General features: G+C 42.4%; 1 protein-coding gene across 8 annotated transcripts in view; it reads right to left on the minus strand.

The window, feature by feature from the left end:
- Znf385b (zinc finger protein 385B) overlaps positions 1 to 17,556 on the minus strand; it is a 392,624-nt gene that overhangs the window by 96,617 nt on the left and 278,451 nt on the right. Inside the window, exon 1 of one of the 8 annotated variants that reach the window (XM_028884607.2) lies at positions 13,552 to 15,725. The exons of the other annotated variants lie outside the window; for them this stretch is intronic. The gene's annotated coding sequence lies outside the window, so the exon portion shown is untranslated. Of the gene's footprint in view, positions 1 to 13,551; positions 15,726 to 17,556 lie in introns of those variants that run through there. 8 annotated transcript variants of the gene reach the window in all.

Raw genomic sequence — 17,556 nt, forward strand, 5'->3', positions numbered from 1 at the left:
TTTTAAAAAATATATTAAAAAAGGAAAAGAAATAAGAGAAAAAGGGCACCTGAAGTATTATCTGTAATAGTCATTCGGATCAGTCACAGCCATTAGGAAATACTTATGGGGACTCAGTACAGAGAGTCAGCCAAGAGTATAGACGGAACAGTGATTTGTTTTCCTGATGCTCAATTAAGTAATCTGGTTTGGAATGGTATGTAAATACCACTGGCACATAATTACAGATCATTCTCCTAATCAGGTAATGCTATCTCCATTGCTAACCTCAAGCCTGAAGATCCAAGATGATGTATTACATCATTGCATCAAACGTCGCAGAGGCGTATCTGAAAGGACTTGTTTTAACACTGTAGCTAAATTGAAAGCTGGAGAAAATGGCCTTTAGTAATTTATCACCATAATTATTAGAACTCTAAAGCACAAAGGGTAAGTAGGTAGTATTAATCTAGGTCGCCTACTGAACAAACACAAGTGTTTTGTGGTTGTTGGTCTCTGAAAGGGAAGCCAATCTTCATCTCTAAGGCCTCCATGGTGGCTGTGATAACGGTGTGTAATACAGAGGCCCCCAGGGCCTGGTGAGAGTCACTCTGTACTAACAAACTCAAATCAAACCGAATGCAATGGGGAAACTCATAAACAGGCTGCTCCATCAACGAAGGTCAGACTGTTCCGCAATCCTCCTTACCCAATCACATCTCTATGCTAATAGACAGGAGGCTGGAGGACTACTTAGCTTCCACCATTCATTAGCATAAAAACTTAGCAGCTGTTTACCGTCTCATTAGCATTTTAATGACACACAATTTGCCATGTTAAACACAGATTGTTTTAAAGTACTGATGGGTCTTCGGAACAAACCACGCTCCCATCAATCCCTTCACCTCACTCTTGCCGTTTTCTGTTGTTAAGCTGGGCTTCACCAAGCCTGACTTTTCCGCAGAAGCGTCTGCAGAACGAAATGAAAGACAAAGCACAAAGCGATTCGAAAGTTATTCACTCTTTGATTCTCTGTCATTTTACTCCAGATTTTGCTTCTACTGCTGGCAAAGCCTTTCCTGCCACCTTTGGGTGCCTGAAAGTCAGTGAGAGTTGTGAGCAGAAATTTGGCTAAGAGGCATTGCGCCCTGCAAGAGAATGTTCACTTTCTCTAAGAGCCAAAGACTTGCTGAGATTAAAAAAAAAAAAAAAAAGAAAAAAGAAAAAGAAAAGGAAAAAAGGGAAAAAAGGTTAACAATGAAATAATGACCATTTTTTCGTGCAAAAGTGCCCCAACTTTGCATTGCTATTCTCAGGAGACAGGAACAATATTTAACTTTTTCAAAAAGCAAACTTTGGGGTTAAGGGGAAATGGAAGCGGTTATAAAGTAAAGTACAGTTTATTAATTAAGATTAAAAAGAGTGCTTCAGCTCAGATTTAAACCCAGCTGCAGGGGTCCACGCCCAGGGCAAAGTGGACGTGGCCCACTGGCGAGAGTGTTACCAACTTTGGGTTTTCTGCAATCATTCAGCAATATATATGACCCTAAAGTGTATGTGTGTGTTATAAATCTGATAAATGTGCACTTGAGCGTGGGTGGGTTGTACACAGAGGCCGGAGGAGGTGGACAGGTATCCTAGTCTGTCACTTTCTGACTCACTGCTTTTGAGGTAGGATCTTTCACTGAACCTGACTCTACGCTTGGGCAGTCAACAAGCTCCAGCCATCCTCTTGTCTCTGTGCCCTGCCACCCAAAGGCTCCCAACATTGGGGTTACAAACACACTGTACCTTGAGGGACTTTTCGATAGGTGTTGGGACCCAAACTCAGCACACACTCTTATTATCCAATGAGCTCTCGCTCCAACACTGACAGATTGGTTGGTTTTTGTTTGTTTGTTTTTAATTACTAACTGTAATGGTTAGGTTTTGTCAACCTGACAAACTCGAGTCACTTCAGAAGAGGGAACTTTAATTGAGGAATTGCCTCCATCCCATTGGCCTGTAGGCCTATCTCTGGGGCTTTTACTTGATTAATGATTGATGTAGGAGGGCCCATCCCACTGTGGGCAGTGCCATCTCTGGGCAGGTAGTCCTGGGTTGAACAACAAGCCATGGAAGCCAGCCAGTACTCAGGGCTCCCCTAGAGTCTCTGCTACAGTTCCTGCCTCCAGTTTCCTGCCTCAATGATCTTGACGGTGGACTGTAGCCTGTAAGATGAAATAAACCCTTTCTGTCCTAGAGCTGATTGGCCAGTATTTATCACAGCAATGCAATGCAATCTAGGACACTAACCCTTTTAGGCTAGTGTACAAAGTGCTGAGTCTCATAGAAACAAAGAAAGTCAAAATAGGGTTTCCCCTTATTTGATGAGGCTTTTTATATCATATGTATTTATCAAACTTCCTGTTAAAAGGAAACACATACACACATTCCTCTGGTTCTGGTGAATTCTTTTTTGGGGGTGGGGGAGACACTTCCTTAGAGAAAAGAATGTAAAGGGGGAAGAGGAAGTGAGTGGGAGAGGGAAGGAAGAGGAGGAGAGACAAAGTCAGAGAGATCTTAATTCCATGTTCTGAGAACTTCCAATTGTTGTCAATTCACCATGCTCAGCATGGCAAGGTACCCTACTCTGGGGGCACAGTTACAGTTTTCTGAGTCCCAACAAATAGAAGTTATATTTATCTATCCTATGAAGCCAGTAATACATGAAAGACTCACCACTGTGATCATAAAAAAAAAAAATCCTATTATTTCAGCCAACTGCCTCTGTAACATTATAGGTACCTTATCATGTCAATGGATTATGTCATAATCCATCACAATGAAAGCTCATTTGAGGGCCAAGTGACACTTGGAATTATTGCCTTAGTCTCTGACCTTTAGAAATGTGATCTTGAAGGCCCTTTTAGGTTATAATCCCAAGGCTTCCTGGTGCCTCATCTTTGTGCCATAACAGAAACAAACAAAGCATCTAACTCTTAGACAGGAGAGCCAGACAAGACAACCTGAATGAAGAAACATTTACAGAGTGAGATGAAGTCTGTTCTTAACCATGCAAGACTTGCTCCCTATGTCATTGCCAGGTACGTCCCTTCCTGCAGGTACTGAAACAGAAAACTTATCATGCCATGCATGCCAAATACGGAACTCCTAATGACTTCTCTAAAGAAATTAAAATGAGTGGCAGCTCAATTTTTCCTTTTCATTGCTTTCCCAGCTTTGTGGCCCCTCACACTGTAGGTCTCTCCCTCTGACCAGCACAACCAGTAACAGAGCATCCCCTGGTCTTCTCTTAGCCCATTGTGTCAGGAAAATAGAAAAGACCAAGAGGTCTACTGACAAAGCATGGCCGCTAGGAGGCAGCCATGTGATCGTAGGCTGAGATTGATAAAGCTTTGTTTCCAAAGTGGTTTTAGAATGGACCAAGTACTATCCAATCACATTACACATTGCACAGATATTAATATTCACATATAGGTAAATAGCGATGCATATCAATGTACATTCATATACACTCACATATATTTATACTTATATTCATTTGATCCTCACAACAGTCCAATAAACAAACAAGATATTATTATTATTAGCCTGATTTCAGAGATGGGAAACTGAGGCACAGAGTGAGTTCAACTTCACACAATTTATATGCACAGATGTAAGAATTCAAATCCAAATCCAGGCAATTTGACTTCTGGCTCCTGGTTTTCATTATGGGTTATTGCTGAAGACTCTCTTCATTATTTAGGTACATTCCTCAGCTATAGAGAAGAGGATTTTAACCTCACACCAAGCTATCTAAAACATTCAATCTGAAAACAGGAAATGTTTGCTGCTGGGATTAGCTAAAACTCTTGACATGAATATAATGTCTGAATCTGAGATAACTAAAATGTGTGTGTAAGGTTTTCTAAATTGTTCTATGAGATCCAGTTCTAGAATGTATTGATTTAAAAATAATCTTTCCCAAGGAGCTGTATTATATCATTCAATAGTTATAAGGGACTGGCAAGGAATGGTACTGATGGGCTTATAAACCATGTCAGGATTTATTTCACTTTTAAGAGAGAAAAGGAAAATACTAATAACAAGTACAAGCATTTACTGTGATTCTACGACATGCTAGGAACTATGTAAGGTGATCTGCATCATTTGTTTTATTAAATTACAATGTAAATTATGTTTTATTATCTCCATTTTACAGAAGAGAATGGTAAGATTTAGAGCAATTAAGATCACTTAGTAGGGGCTATGGCCTGGCTTCAAACTCCTGTTCCTCTAACTCAAAAGCCTAGACCATTACTACATAAATCAAAAGTTGCTATGTGAAAAGGTTCCACCATCAGGGATGAGGATACAGTTCAAATGGGAGAGCAGTTGCTCCTCATGGGTAAGCAAAGTCCTGGGATCTTTCTTTGGAAGGTGCTGAACAGTGTGCCTGAGACACAGCCCGTGTTGTGTAAGCTGTAATAACTAAGGTCATTGGTTAATCCTATGTTCCAGATACCATGTCACACCCTGGGAAAGCACAAGTAGTTAAGTCCATCAATATTTCTCTTAAAAGTCAATACTTGTGGAGGGAATAGCGTGTGTTATCAACACACTGTTGAGGAGGTTCAAGGGAGAAAGAATTGCATCTGGTTGTGAGTTGGTTTCATCAACATGTCCCTAGATGAGTTGACTCCTAAGATCAATCTTAAGGAATGGCTAGTGTTTTAGAAGGTGAATACAGAAGAATACGGTGGACCACTTAAGCACATGAAAGAATATTTTTAATATATTTAAGTTAAACATTTATTTAAGTGAAAAAATATATTTAAGTGAAACAGTGTAGACCCTCAAGGTATTCTTAGGGTTTGTGGATTACAGGTAAAACAATGAAGAGAAAAACTAGAACATCTTTATGACCTTGCAATAAACAAACGTTTCTTAAACAGGAAGTTGAAGGTGTTGATAACAAAAGGAAAAGATGAAAGAACATATTCTACTAAAAACAAGGATACAGCAAAACCAAACAAAACAAAAACCAACCAAACCAAAAAAAAAAAAAAAAAAAAAAAAAAACCTACAAGGAACTGAAAAGACAACCTACAGAGTGGGAGAGAACTAGCGCACACACACACACACACACACACACACACACACACAGGTACGCACACACAATATAGTATAGATGGTATATGTTCACGTCCTTGTCTATAGAAAGACAATAAGACATTAGAGCAAGAAAAATGAGGAAAAAAACCAAAGAGCCATTTCATAAAAGTAGTTATTAAAATGGCTAGTTCTACAAAATGTGGTACACTAGACATTAGGGATGTGAGATTATAACTAAAAGAAGATGCTACTACATAGTCCTGAGATTATATCTACAATGAAGAGAGACTAAGCTTTGAGGAAGCAGGTAGAATCATAATGAAGCATAAATTACAACTACTTGGAAAAATCTATTTGACAATGTTCCCATAAGCATAGTATACCATATCCTATGACTCAGCAGTTCTGCTTCCAGAGAGATGCCTGACAGAAGCAGTATGTATTATAGAATAATCATAGCAACAATAGTTCCAACTGGAAAATAGTCAATCAACACATCAACTAGAGAAAGAATAAAATAATTTTAGGATCTTATACAACAAAACATTCATAACAATGGACTCTGGTAGTGAGAACAAATGATACCAAACTATATACAATAGTGAGTAACACAATGTATGAGAAAAAAACAATGATAAGGAAAAGAGCTCCCAGGGTGCCTTTCTGTGTACATTGCCAGCTGTTTTTAAAAACAGGATCAGTCTGTTAAGAAAATCGTTCCAAATAAGAGGAAAACTCCCCAATAAAAAGGACATTTCTGGATACTGTAAGGTTATTATAGTGTGTTAAGTGAATTCTGTGTTTCTTTTTGCACGGCCAGCTTGATTGTGCTCTAAGAGACTTGTCGGTTAATGGGCATTCCATGATGTTGGCATTTCCTTAGGAAACAGACAGGAGACTGTCCAAGAGGCTAGTGTATATCTAGAAGTCTGAGACTATACAATTTTAAAAAAGATTCATTATTTTAATTTAATGTGTAGGAACATTTTGCTTGAATGTATGTAAGTGTATGTACTGTATGTATGCCTGGTGCAGAAGAAGACAAGTGAGTCCCTGGAACTGGAGTTCATAGACAATTGTGAGCATCCATGTAAGTGTGGGGGATTGAACCCAGGTCCTCTGGAAGAGCAGTATATGCTCTTTGCCACTGACCCACCTCTTCAGCCTGCTGACTCTACACAATTTTAACTGTTGGCTTCTGGGTTTAGGGGCAGCAAAGGTTCCCCATGCCCCTCAGCCTGCAGAGAGATTCCTCAGCATCTGCCACTGCAGGAGCCCGGGGGAATGCTGCATTTATAAGGAAATCCTTGGGAACCCCACGCTCTGGTGTGCAAGCAGTAATGATGTTCTGCATGAGAAAACAGCAGTGAAGCCTTGTCGTGATGGATTGTAAGCCATGATGTCCTTCAGTTTAGTCATAATGCACAGCTTTTATACGAAGTGATGAATTCATCAGGAAGATGGCTTTTCGCATGCTGTGGCGGTGGAGTCCAAACAGCCAGGTAGCTATTGATTTCTCTCTGACTATCTGGCCCACACACTGAATTTCTTATATTTAAGTGTTGAAAGAATGAGCGAGGTTTATTAACTATGCAGTGCACATTAGTGGTTTAGGGAGGCATGTGACATGTTTGCTGCAGTTGCAATCTTTTGAGAAAAAAAAAACAGCAGCATTTCACAAATTTCAGTTGATACAGTCAAAAGTAAATTTGAAATACTTCAGCTTTAGTCTAGTCCCTCAACTTGTTCCCCAATAGTATGAAGCACAATTGTGTGAGGTAGAAGACTCAAAGAAGGAAAAACAGGCCCCCTAACAGATGCTTTCTCGAGGTCTGAGAGCAGCATTTTAATACACCCGACTTATCAAAAGGGAATGTCATGCGCTGGTTCCTGAATTACCAACTGTTTAGAGATGTCAGAATGATCTCCAGACATGGATTTACTAAAATTGTCTGAGGACAGGCATGGCCTGGGAGGTCACAGGAGCCTGGTGACATTTTTCTGGCCAAAAGACTCAGGGAGATGGTCCTAAGCTATGTCAGTTCTGTGACTCCTAGCCTTGGCATCCAGACTTCCATGCAGTCTGAAAGCTTAATGTGACAACCACAGCTACGGTCTGCTGTCCCCACACACAACACGATAGAAAACTAACAGCACCATAGAGCGATGGCTGATTTTAGGAAGTGTCCTGAAAACACAGACTTTCCTAGGAAAGACAACACTGTTTCTCAAGTGATCAAATACTCCTAGAGAAGTTCTATCTCATATACTATTAGAGATAAATACAGTTTAGATTTGATTTGAGTAAAATAAGATTTCACCATGGCACCTGACTGGTGAACAAAGAGCCCACTGCCCAGCGTCACCATTTTGAAGTTGGCACAACCTAAATTGCGTATGGATTACATGTTATTTTCATTATCTTCTTTCTTGGGTTGTTGGGGAAGGCTTGAGATAGGGACTCTTGTAGCCTAGGCTGGCCCTGAATATTAGAACTCACCGTGCTGCTGAGATATCGGTCTCTTGTTCGTTCTTGCCTCCTCCTCTCGAGAACCGAGGTAACAAATGTGCACTACTCGAGCGGGCACCACTGTCCTCAGTCATGTAAGCTTGTACTGGTCTGTTCTGCTTTCTAACTTTGAATTTCAACAGAAAAAAAAATAATCGCTTTTTTTCAAGGAGGATTTTAATGTCAATGTTTTGTTACTCTGAATAATGGAAGAAAGAAATCTATCTGACGAGAGAGGAGCTGATGTGGCCGAGGACTGGCATTTCTCCCCAGTTTAAAGAAGGGCGGAAGGAGGATTGCAGCAGCTCATTTTGAATGAGTTTTTCCATTTCCCCACTGGGACAAGGAGAGAGCAACAGAGTCCATTAAAACCAGGCTTTTAACCACATGGCTTGGATCAATATAATGAATTCAAACAGCACTGCGGTCGGTCGGGGACACTCACACTTGGGTTGGTGGGTTTGTAGAGAAGCACCATCAAAAGTGCAGTGAACTCACGATCTGAAAAAACAGTTTCCCAAGCAATGGCAACTGGCCTTCCACTGGAGCAGATCAAAGCAGCGGGACCTTCTGGCCTCTGGCTCTCTTCGGGCCAGCCTGGCACAAAGGGCCAGCAGGAAAGGGGCTGGATACAGCCACCTAGGAGGTCAGTGTACCAGCTGCTGCTGTAAATTCTAGCTCCAGGACACGAAATGTTTCATGCCCTGGCGAGAACAAATTTCAGTTCCTGCATTCAATATTTAGGCTATTTACATCTAAGAAACTAAAAAGGGGCGGGTTAGAGGAGCTGTGGTATATGTAAATTATGCTCTTAAAAAGGTACCCTCCCCCAAGCTTGCTCAATTTAAGGAAACACAGTTAATATTTGCTCTCCCTGAGCCTTCTACTCCCACCTTGATAAAGAGGAAAAGGTTTCTTGGGTTTAAATATTAACCAAACACTTCAAAGCTATTCAAAAACTGTTGCTGCCCCCCCCCCCGCAAAGAAAAAGCAATAGGTTCCCAGAAAGCACAGCTTGGGAATAATTGATGAAAACCGTAAAAACCACTGGCCCCTTGTGCACCTGACTCTTCACAGCCATCATAATAATAGCTCCAGGGCATTCAGGAAAACTGCCAGTGGCCAGTTAACAACCATGGCAGCCATCATCAAAGGGGGTTCTCCTGACCCTCTACCATGAAAGAGATGGTTCCCAGCTGACATTCACCGCCACAAGCAGCACGAAGACCATTACCACATCCCCAGGGAACCTGCTATGGGAGTGTGTGACCTCACTATACCAGGCAATGGGATGAGCGGGTGTGAGAAATGAGGTAACATTAGGGTTGATACGGGTGAACGGTTGAGAGAGGCTCAGGAGAGGGAAGGAAGGACGGTGGCTGAGTGTGTCTTCATTTTGCAAAGAGGACTGGAACCATCACCATTTCCTTATTTAGCACTTCCCAGTTTTATCTCCGAAAATGTCCACCCCATCATCTTTTTCTGTGTAGCAAAAACGGAACAGAGCAAAAATTACATGAGAAGCAACAACCTAATAAAGCAGCGCATCAAACTCCTCCAAACACCGGAGCTCAGCAACCAGAAGCAATGTGCGATCACCCTCATCGTGACAAACACAGAGCATCCTGTAGCCCAGGGGGGCCTACACTCCACAGGGGATTTGGTGGGCATTTAGCAGACGGGGGTGGGGTGGGGGGCAAAGCCTGGCTTGACTTCTTGGAACTCTGCCACCTCTGACATCTTCGCAATTGATTCCACTTGTTTCAGTCAGGCAGCAGTTCCTGAGCCAGGAGTGATATGCAAAACAGCATCAGATAAGGCCCTGCATGAATACCCAGGATTGTCTGCACTGGGTGTGTTTCCTCAGAAATGATAGCCCGGCCCTGGGCCGCGTGTTTACTCTTGTTCTATCGCCCTGGCTTTGTTCTAGTTTTTCTTTCATGGGATTTCCTCCTCCTCCTCCTCTCCTCCTTTCTCTGTGTGTCCATGTGTGTGCAGAAACGTGGTGTGTGTGTGTGTGTGTGTGTGTGTGTGTGTGTGTGTGTGTGTGTGTTAGTACATGTACTTATGTGTATGTGAAGTTCAGAGGACAACCTTGAATGTAATTCCAAGTGTCACTGTTTATGTTTTACATTTTTACTTTCATCCTTTTATTATTTTTTAGACAGGGTCTCTTACTGGCCTGGAACTCACCAAGTAGGTTAGGTTGACTGGCCAGGGGGTCCTAATGAACTGTGCCTCCCCAACCCTGGGATTACAAATACAAGCTATCATGCGTGGTATTTTTTTCAGCAGTTTATGCAGACTGAACTCAGGCTCCCTGACAAGGCAGGCAATTTTACTAACCAGGCCATCTCCCAAGTCTGTCCTTCCTTCCTTCCTTCCTTCCTTCCTTCCTTCCTTCCTTCCTTCCTTCCTTTCAAATTTAAAGAATATACACATCAAAGTCATTGCAATTTTTATTTCCTAACTTGACTTCAATGTTTTATCTGTCTTGCTATTCTTTATGTAGTAAACGGTTTGCAATATTATAAAATATATATAAAATAAAAAGATAAATAGTGAATATTATGCTCAGCATCACTAGGTGATTACTGTAGGTAAGCAGTTTAACATCATCCTACAATTACCTTCGTGTGTGGTGAGGGCACGTGTAACCTATTCCCAGAAAAATCTCTAGTATGCCAAATGATATCATTAACTATGGTCACCTTTGTGCTGTCTGTGAAATCTTCAGATTTATCCTTGCTATGTAAGTTCAGGTCTGCACCCTCAGACCTACACTGCCCTCTGCCCTCCTCCCTGTACTTTTCTGGTAAGCTCCTAGCTATTCTGTTTTCACACTTTCGGATTTTGTTGAAGATTCCACATAGAAGACGTGTGACATTTTTCTCTCTGGCTTATTTAGTTAGCTCATTGTGCTGGCTAGTCTTACGTCAACTTGACACACAAACTAGAGTTATGAGAAAATGCCGTCTGTCATAAGAAACTGGCTATAAGGCATTTTCATAATTAGTGATTGATGGGAGAGGGTCCAGCTCAATGTGAGTGGGGCCATCCCTGGGTTGATTGTCCAGGGTTCTCTAAGAAAATAGGCTGAGCAAGCCATGGAGAGCAAGCCAATAAACAGCACCTCTCCATGGCCTGTGCATCAACCTCTGTCTCCAGGTTCCTGCCTGTTTGAGTTCCTGTCCTGACTTCCTCCAATGATGAACAGTGCCGTGGAAGTGTAAGCCGAATAAACTTTCCTCCCTAACTTGCTTTTTGGTCAGGGTGCTTTGTAGTAGCAAGAGAAACCCTGACCAAGACACTCATCATACTAAGTTTCATCCATATGGTTGCAAATGACGGGATTGTATTCAAGCTAGGTAATATTCCTTACCACGAAATATCTTTTTGACTCCCCAAATGTCTCTCCCTTGCTCACTCAATAAACAAATTTTCTAGTCCAGGGCTCACTACTGGCTTCTTTTTGTATCTTTCCTTCTCATGGAATTGCTTACCCCTGCACAATACTTAGCTCATCAGGAAAATATGGGGAGTGATAGACATATAACGGGCTTTTAGTGAGGCTCCCACAAGAGTAAAGAATTTTTCATGGTAAACAATATTCATCTTTTCAGTGATTTATGTCGTAAGGCAGCAAAGGGATGGAAATATTTTCTTTTAGAATACGTTTGTTTTAACTCTTGGTCTCTTCTGGACTTGACACAGCCCTCTAAGTAACCCCTGCTTTAAAAGACACCAATGGAAAGAAAAATAAAACCACAAAAATGGACCTGATCTTTGATGAAGATATTCCAGGTAAAGTTCCACACTGCATCGTCTCTCTCCATCTTCCCACTTACCTCTTCTCTTTTCTGACAGCACAGACCTCTGTCTTCCTCGTGTCCTTCACCACTGCCAACCCTGACTCTCAACCTGCCAGTCCTCCCTGCCTCTCATCTCTTCTCTCTCTCCAGGCTCTGTGTGAGCTGGTCTGTCCTCTGTTTTGTCTTCCTGTCCCTCTGTCCATCACTCATCATAATACTACCGGGAACTAATGTACTCATGAGATTTTTGCCTCCGCCTCCTTTGCAGCTTTGCTGGCTTAATTCTGATTTCATTCCTTGCATTGTTTCACTATAAATTAAGAGACTGAGAGGGAGACTACTTGAGGATCTGGTCACAACACAATTCTCTTAGGCCACACATCTCTGGTTATGTCTCAAGTGGTTGGGTTGGCTGCAACAATTAAGGACTGATTTCCTATGTGCTTCCACAGCGGTATCTGCTCAACTTGTGATACTATGGGACAAGTTAGGAACTTAGATGCCCCCAAGGACTTTAAGTATATATTTTCAAAATGCATCATGGACTTTTAGGGTGTATTTTTATAAAAAACTTAGCATTGTGTCCTGGGTCACACAAGCACCTATCCCTTTTCACTTCAGGACTCATGGTCCTACTAGACATATCAATTAGACTTCTTACATATGTATTTAATAAGATGTCTTCTAGAGTCCTAGATGGACTATGATCATCCTATGCTTTTCGGACAAATGAAGTGATACACACGGGTAAACAATTCCATAAGAAGGTAAACACGCAGGGCCTTATGGGGGCCGGCTTAGTTTGTAAACCGCTTGCTGTGCAGGTGTGATGGCCCACGTTTGGATCACTGGAGCTCCCTTGGCAGCTCGTCTTGTTTAGTCAGTGAGCTCCAGGTAGGAGACTCCATCGCAAAGTGTAAGGGGGAAGAGAGACAGACCTCTGGTCTCCATGGTCATGCACACATGAACACAAGCACACGTATATATCATATGCACACAGAACAAATGACAATAAAAGAAAAGAAAGCAATCATAGAAAACGGTAACATAGTGGACAGAGGACTAGACAAATCCTGCTGAAATCAGGTGCCAGTCTACTGTGATGACGACATTGAGTAGCGCAATCTAAGAGGTCACACATCACAGAGCTTGAAGGACCTTGGAAACATTAATGAGCTTTGGCTTTAACACACTCGTTTTTATTGCAAGAGTTCACTGAACCCTCAGTGTTTATACCTCTAATCCACCATGAGGCAGAACACAAGAACTTGACGCTGTTTCAATATTTTCCAAACCACCTAAAATCCCACTGGGGACTGTGAGATAAAAACATCTTCCCGCTGCCAAGGGTTCCCAAGTCCTTTCCTAGCAGTAACATTTATTCATGTTTTACAAACAGCAACGTTGAAAAGAAAAGGAGAAAAAAAAAAGGACGAGAAAACAAAGTTGGGTACATCCAAGTAGAAGTGAGATGTCACAAGCACCTATTTTATACACGCAAAATCCACCCATCCTTAGAGCAGACACTACTCCCTCTGGAGGAGCTAAGCTGTCCTTACCTGCTGTCCCGAGAGAGTTCTATGCCCAAGAGTTCAAACAAACATCAAACCACTGAGTTTGACTAAAACCAGATGGACCGTTACAGCCTGCAGTCTGCTTGTCATAAAAATCATAGGACAAACAGCACAAATCACCCTCATCGCTCCATTTTATTGCAGGCGACCAGTCACTGTTTTGTCAATATGAATGTGGGGTACATCCTCAGCTTAAAGGAACCTCAGTAAGACAAGAGAAAGAGAGGCTATTCTCACACACTATCCAGCAGTTATTCTAAGACAAACTTCAAAAGGAAAAAGAACTGTAGCTCAGACAGACAGGACAGGGAATCATCCAACCACATCTTTATGATATTTAGCCAAGTGCCTCAACCACACACTCTAAATACAAACAAGTCAGGAAAACCAAAAGTAAGACCAGGAGTGCGCGCCCGGTGGGGGATCGGGGGTGTCTTAAAATTAGCAAGTGTTATTTTTCCTGATTCTGATGTTTTTCCTTTTTCTGCAGCTGCTTTGGACCATTTTATATTTCTGTCACACACTTGGTGGAGAAAGTCCCCTGCAGTGTGAGTGCTGAGCAGCCAGCAATGCTTACCTTCACTTTCAAGATTACAGTCGGCACTCACGCCTTCGCTCACTCACTGTGCGCGGCGGCATTACACGGAGGGAGAGATAAATCCTTCCATCATCTCTGCCGCCCGGTGCTCCTGCGAGATGTGGCGCTCGCTCGCTCGGAGAGGCCGGCAGGCAGGCAGGCAGGCAGGCAGTGTGTCTGAACAAATCACAAGTCTCTAATTGCTGCCTAGCTCTAATTACTATAGAGGAGAGTGTTTGCAACACGATTCCTGGGAGAGGGCAGGCTACCTTCTGACGACAGCCAACCAAATATATCCTAAAAGACTGACAAGTCACTTTCTCTATTGTTATTGTTTTTTCTCAGTCCCCCATGCAGTCCGCTGGGGCAAGATGAATCAGATGCCTCTCCCCCAGTAAAACAGCTTAATGATCACAGAGTATCTATCACACTGATTTGGAATTCTTGGTATCACTTAGATTTAAAGAGTTTTTTTTTTTTCCCTAAATGGGCAGCCATATCTAAAATTTAAATTTGCCTTCTATTTCAGAGCAGAACCTGTTCCCAAATGAACCTGATTTGTATTCTGTTAGCAGAAAACGGTTTATTTACAAGCTATTTGGTGTGAGGGAAAAAAAAAAGTGCTTTCTTTCCCATGGAAATTTAGGTTTTAAGTAAAGATTTAGAGCATATAATTAAAAAAGACTAAAGCTGATGACAATTTGATGTTGACAACATTAGCAGTGATGTCAATGCATTCCAACTCAAAACCCTAATTTCAGCTCTATGGGGGAATTATCATGTTGAAATTAGCACTTGTCTAGGCCTGGGAGTAAAATGATACAGGATCTACTCCCATCTTTAACTAATGCAGCCCTCCATCTCGTGTCATTTGGCTCTGTGGTCAGAATAAGGATGGTGATCTGTCCACGCTGCACAGTGGGGCTGTGACTGCGGAGGTGGGGACTGTGTGGTGTTTTGCCACCAACACAGGTGACTTTGCCTCGAGGGCATCTCACTGATGTTTGCACAGGCATTGTGCAACTTAGTACTTTTGCCGGCCAGAGCCAACCCTTGAGATGTACAAAACCAATCATGTCGGGTTTGCACAGTCATGACCGGGGAAAGGTAAACCGCCTAACATAATAACCAGATGCGGCGTTCAAAACGGTGATTATAAAGTCAGTTCCTAGATCGTGTGCTTCTCCAGGCCCGAGCAGCAGTAAAACAGTACACGAAGTGGGGCGTGGTAGGTTAGCTCTGAGCCCATTTCCCTCCAGCTAACACTTGTGTGTGTCTTACATAATGTTTAGTCTCCAAGGAATAACATAAAAGACAGTCGTGCCGGGATTTTGCCTCTTTGTGAAATTAAACTTTCACCCATGATGTAGCTCCCTTAAGGAGCCCATGGGCAGTAGACAAAGTATTGTGCACCCATTTGGAGTAGTTTTCAGGACTATCTCTGGGTCTGCAACTGGTGAACTTTCAAACTTTACTTATACTTCTATATACTTTTAGTTTCTGTCAGTGTTCAAAAGTGTGGGCCCTAGGTGAGCTACATCAGCATTTCCCCCAAATGTGTATGAAAAACAAATCCCCAGTCCCCATCCCAGGCCTCCTGGGGTGGGGCACTGCAAATCTGTGTTTTTCACAAGTCCCACCCCCAGGGAACCGGAAGCAGGCGGAGTCTCTCTACTGGTGGGTGGGCCTGTAGGAGAATGGGATAAAGAATGCTTACATCTCCCAGGGTGAGCCTGGGGGAGGGATAAAGGCTCTGTGGAGAGGTGGCATGTAAGTGGTTGTCTAAAGGATGGGAGGAGTTTGGATGGATCAGCAGCAACTGAGTCCCTGGTGTTAGTGCAGCCCACCCACCCCAGACTTGACTCAACAGCTTTCTTTAGCCATTCGACTCTCGAGGGAAACTTCTTGCAGCCTATGAACTGCAGTCTAAACTACTTTCTTGTCCTTGGACTTTTCACTCCCTTCAGAGTAGCCTACACTTCCATTTTCTCTAGCAGGGTTTAAAAGCCTTTAACTAGTCATTCATGACCTTCTTACCACTGGCAGAATACAATCCCACATCTCAGTTGTCTCTCTTCTGAGATTCTAAGCACCTCCCTGATCTCTCCTGCCAGTATCACAGGGACACCTCACCTCCAACTCACGCTGGATGAAAACATCATTATCACAGCCCTGCCATGGCAGCTGCCCCGGCCCCCTGCACTCTGCCCCCGCTGCCCGCTCCCCCCCCCCCCCCCGTCTCTATTTCATAGTCTAGCACCAGCAGCTTCTCATTTAGACTGTAGGAAACCTGATGTTATGATGTGATGCTTGATTTCTCCTCTTCTGAGTTCTCCAATCAGGTTAGTGATCTTTATGACATCAGTTTCCTTTCCTTTTCATACTCATTACCGCTGCCTTCACTGAGCTGCACACTTGCTGCTCTCTAAGGTAGCAGGCATAGAAGTAGGTATAGAAGGCATGGATGAAATATCGTGAATGAATGAATGAATGAATGAAGTATCTATACTTCACTGTAGTAGCACTGGAGGCCATTGAGGGGACACTATTTCCTCCTGGGTGGAGACCTATCATTCCAAGCTACTCAAAACACAAGAGTTAACCTACTGGGACAGGTCAGTCCTCCTGGTAGGAGACCACCCCTTGGGAGGGCAGATTCACCTAACATGACACTGAAGAGGTGAAGGAAATAATGGTTCCTTTAATGAGAATGTTCTCCTTTCCAGCATCCTCGCTCTCTGTGGCTGTCAGGTCCCTCAGCTTCTCAAGAGTCTTCACACAGAAAGCTGCATTTTTTTCTTTTTCTTTCTTTTATGCATCTTTCTTTCAGATACTGGCCAGAGCCTACGTCTCCTTTGTTGTGTGCTTTGGGCTTTTTTAGTCTTTTTTCTGATGTTACCTTCCTTCTGCCATGGGGCTGCTTTGCCTCCATGCCTAACTCAATAAGGCATTCCCTCTCTTCCCCATCTTCCTCCTCTACGCAGCTACTGAGATTTATGGCTTACCTGTCCTGTGGTTCTTTTCAACTTTAATGAAATTGTCCATGAACATCCTTCAGAGTCTGTTGTTGAATTCTTTTATTAAGAGACTCGGAACCCTGAGAAAGGAACCTCAGTCTCCTTAGTAACATGTGGTATCCCAGATGGGACTCCTCAAAATCTCCAATCCACTAACGTAATATTTACCAATTGGACTCAATATTAACCAGTGGAATTCTCTTTTTTTGACCTTTTTAAATTTTTCATTATTTTTTGTATTTAAATTTTTTAAATTCATTTTACATACCAACCACAGATTCCCCTCTCATCCCTCAGTGGGATTCTTAAAAGCACCTTGAGTCAACCATTTTCCCATTCAAGTGTTTTCTGTGGCTTTCCTCAGTGAGTTATAGGCTCTGAAATTCAACATACTCATTCAAATCTACACTCTGCTACTCACTAACTGAATATTTCATGAATTAATTGCCTTTTAAGATATAATTCTTTCAACTGAAGAGCAAGAATAAAATAATAATATCATCTCCTGAGCAGAGCTGAGGGAAATAACTATGTAAATTCTTATTACGGTGCCTAGACTATTGAAGGACTCAGTGAGTGTTATCAACATCACTCAGCCATCACCATGGGATTCCCTTCCAATGGCTTCAACTCAGCGTCCACTGCCATCTTCGTATTTAACAGAACTAGTTACTCCTTTACGTTTTATAAAATCTGTTAAACACAGGCTTCCATCAAGAGCAATGCCTACTTATTTGTTTGTTTATTTATTTATCTCCTATCTTCTGGCCCTCAGGTGGTGCCAGATATGGGGCCAATGCCCCAGGAATGTTTACCACATGAGGCAGCAGTTGTTTCTAGGATGGGCATGCTTTCTTGGTTGTATTATTTCATTCATGTCATACCTCCCAGGATGTGTCTCCCCTTTTGTCTTATTTGAAGTCCTTTCTGTTTAAAAATGAGTTTTAGATTCCATTTTGCCCCTCAGGAAGGTATTCTTTACTTTCAT

Source organism: Peromyscus leucopus, chromosome 4, assembly GCF_004664715.2.
Source record: "Peromyscus leucopus breed LL Stock chromosome 4, UCI_PerLeu_2.1, whole genome shotgun sequence".
Taxonomy (NCBI): domain Eukaryota; kingdom Metazoa; phylum Chordata; class Mammalia; order Rodentia; family Cricetidae; genus Peromyscus; species Peromyscus leucopus.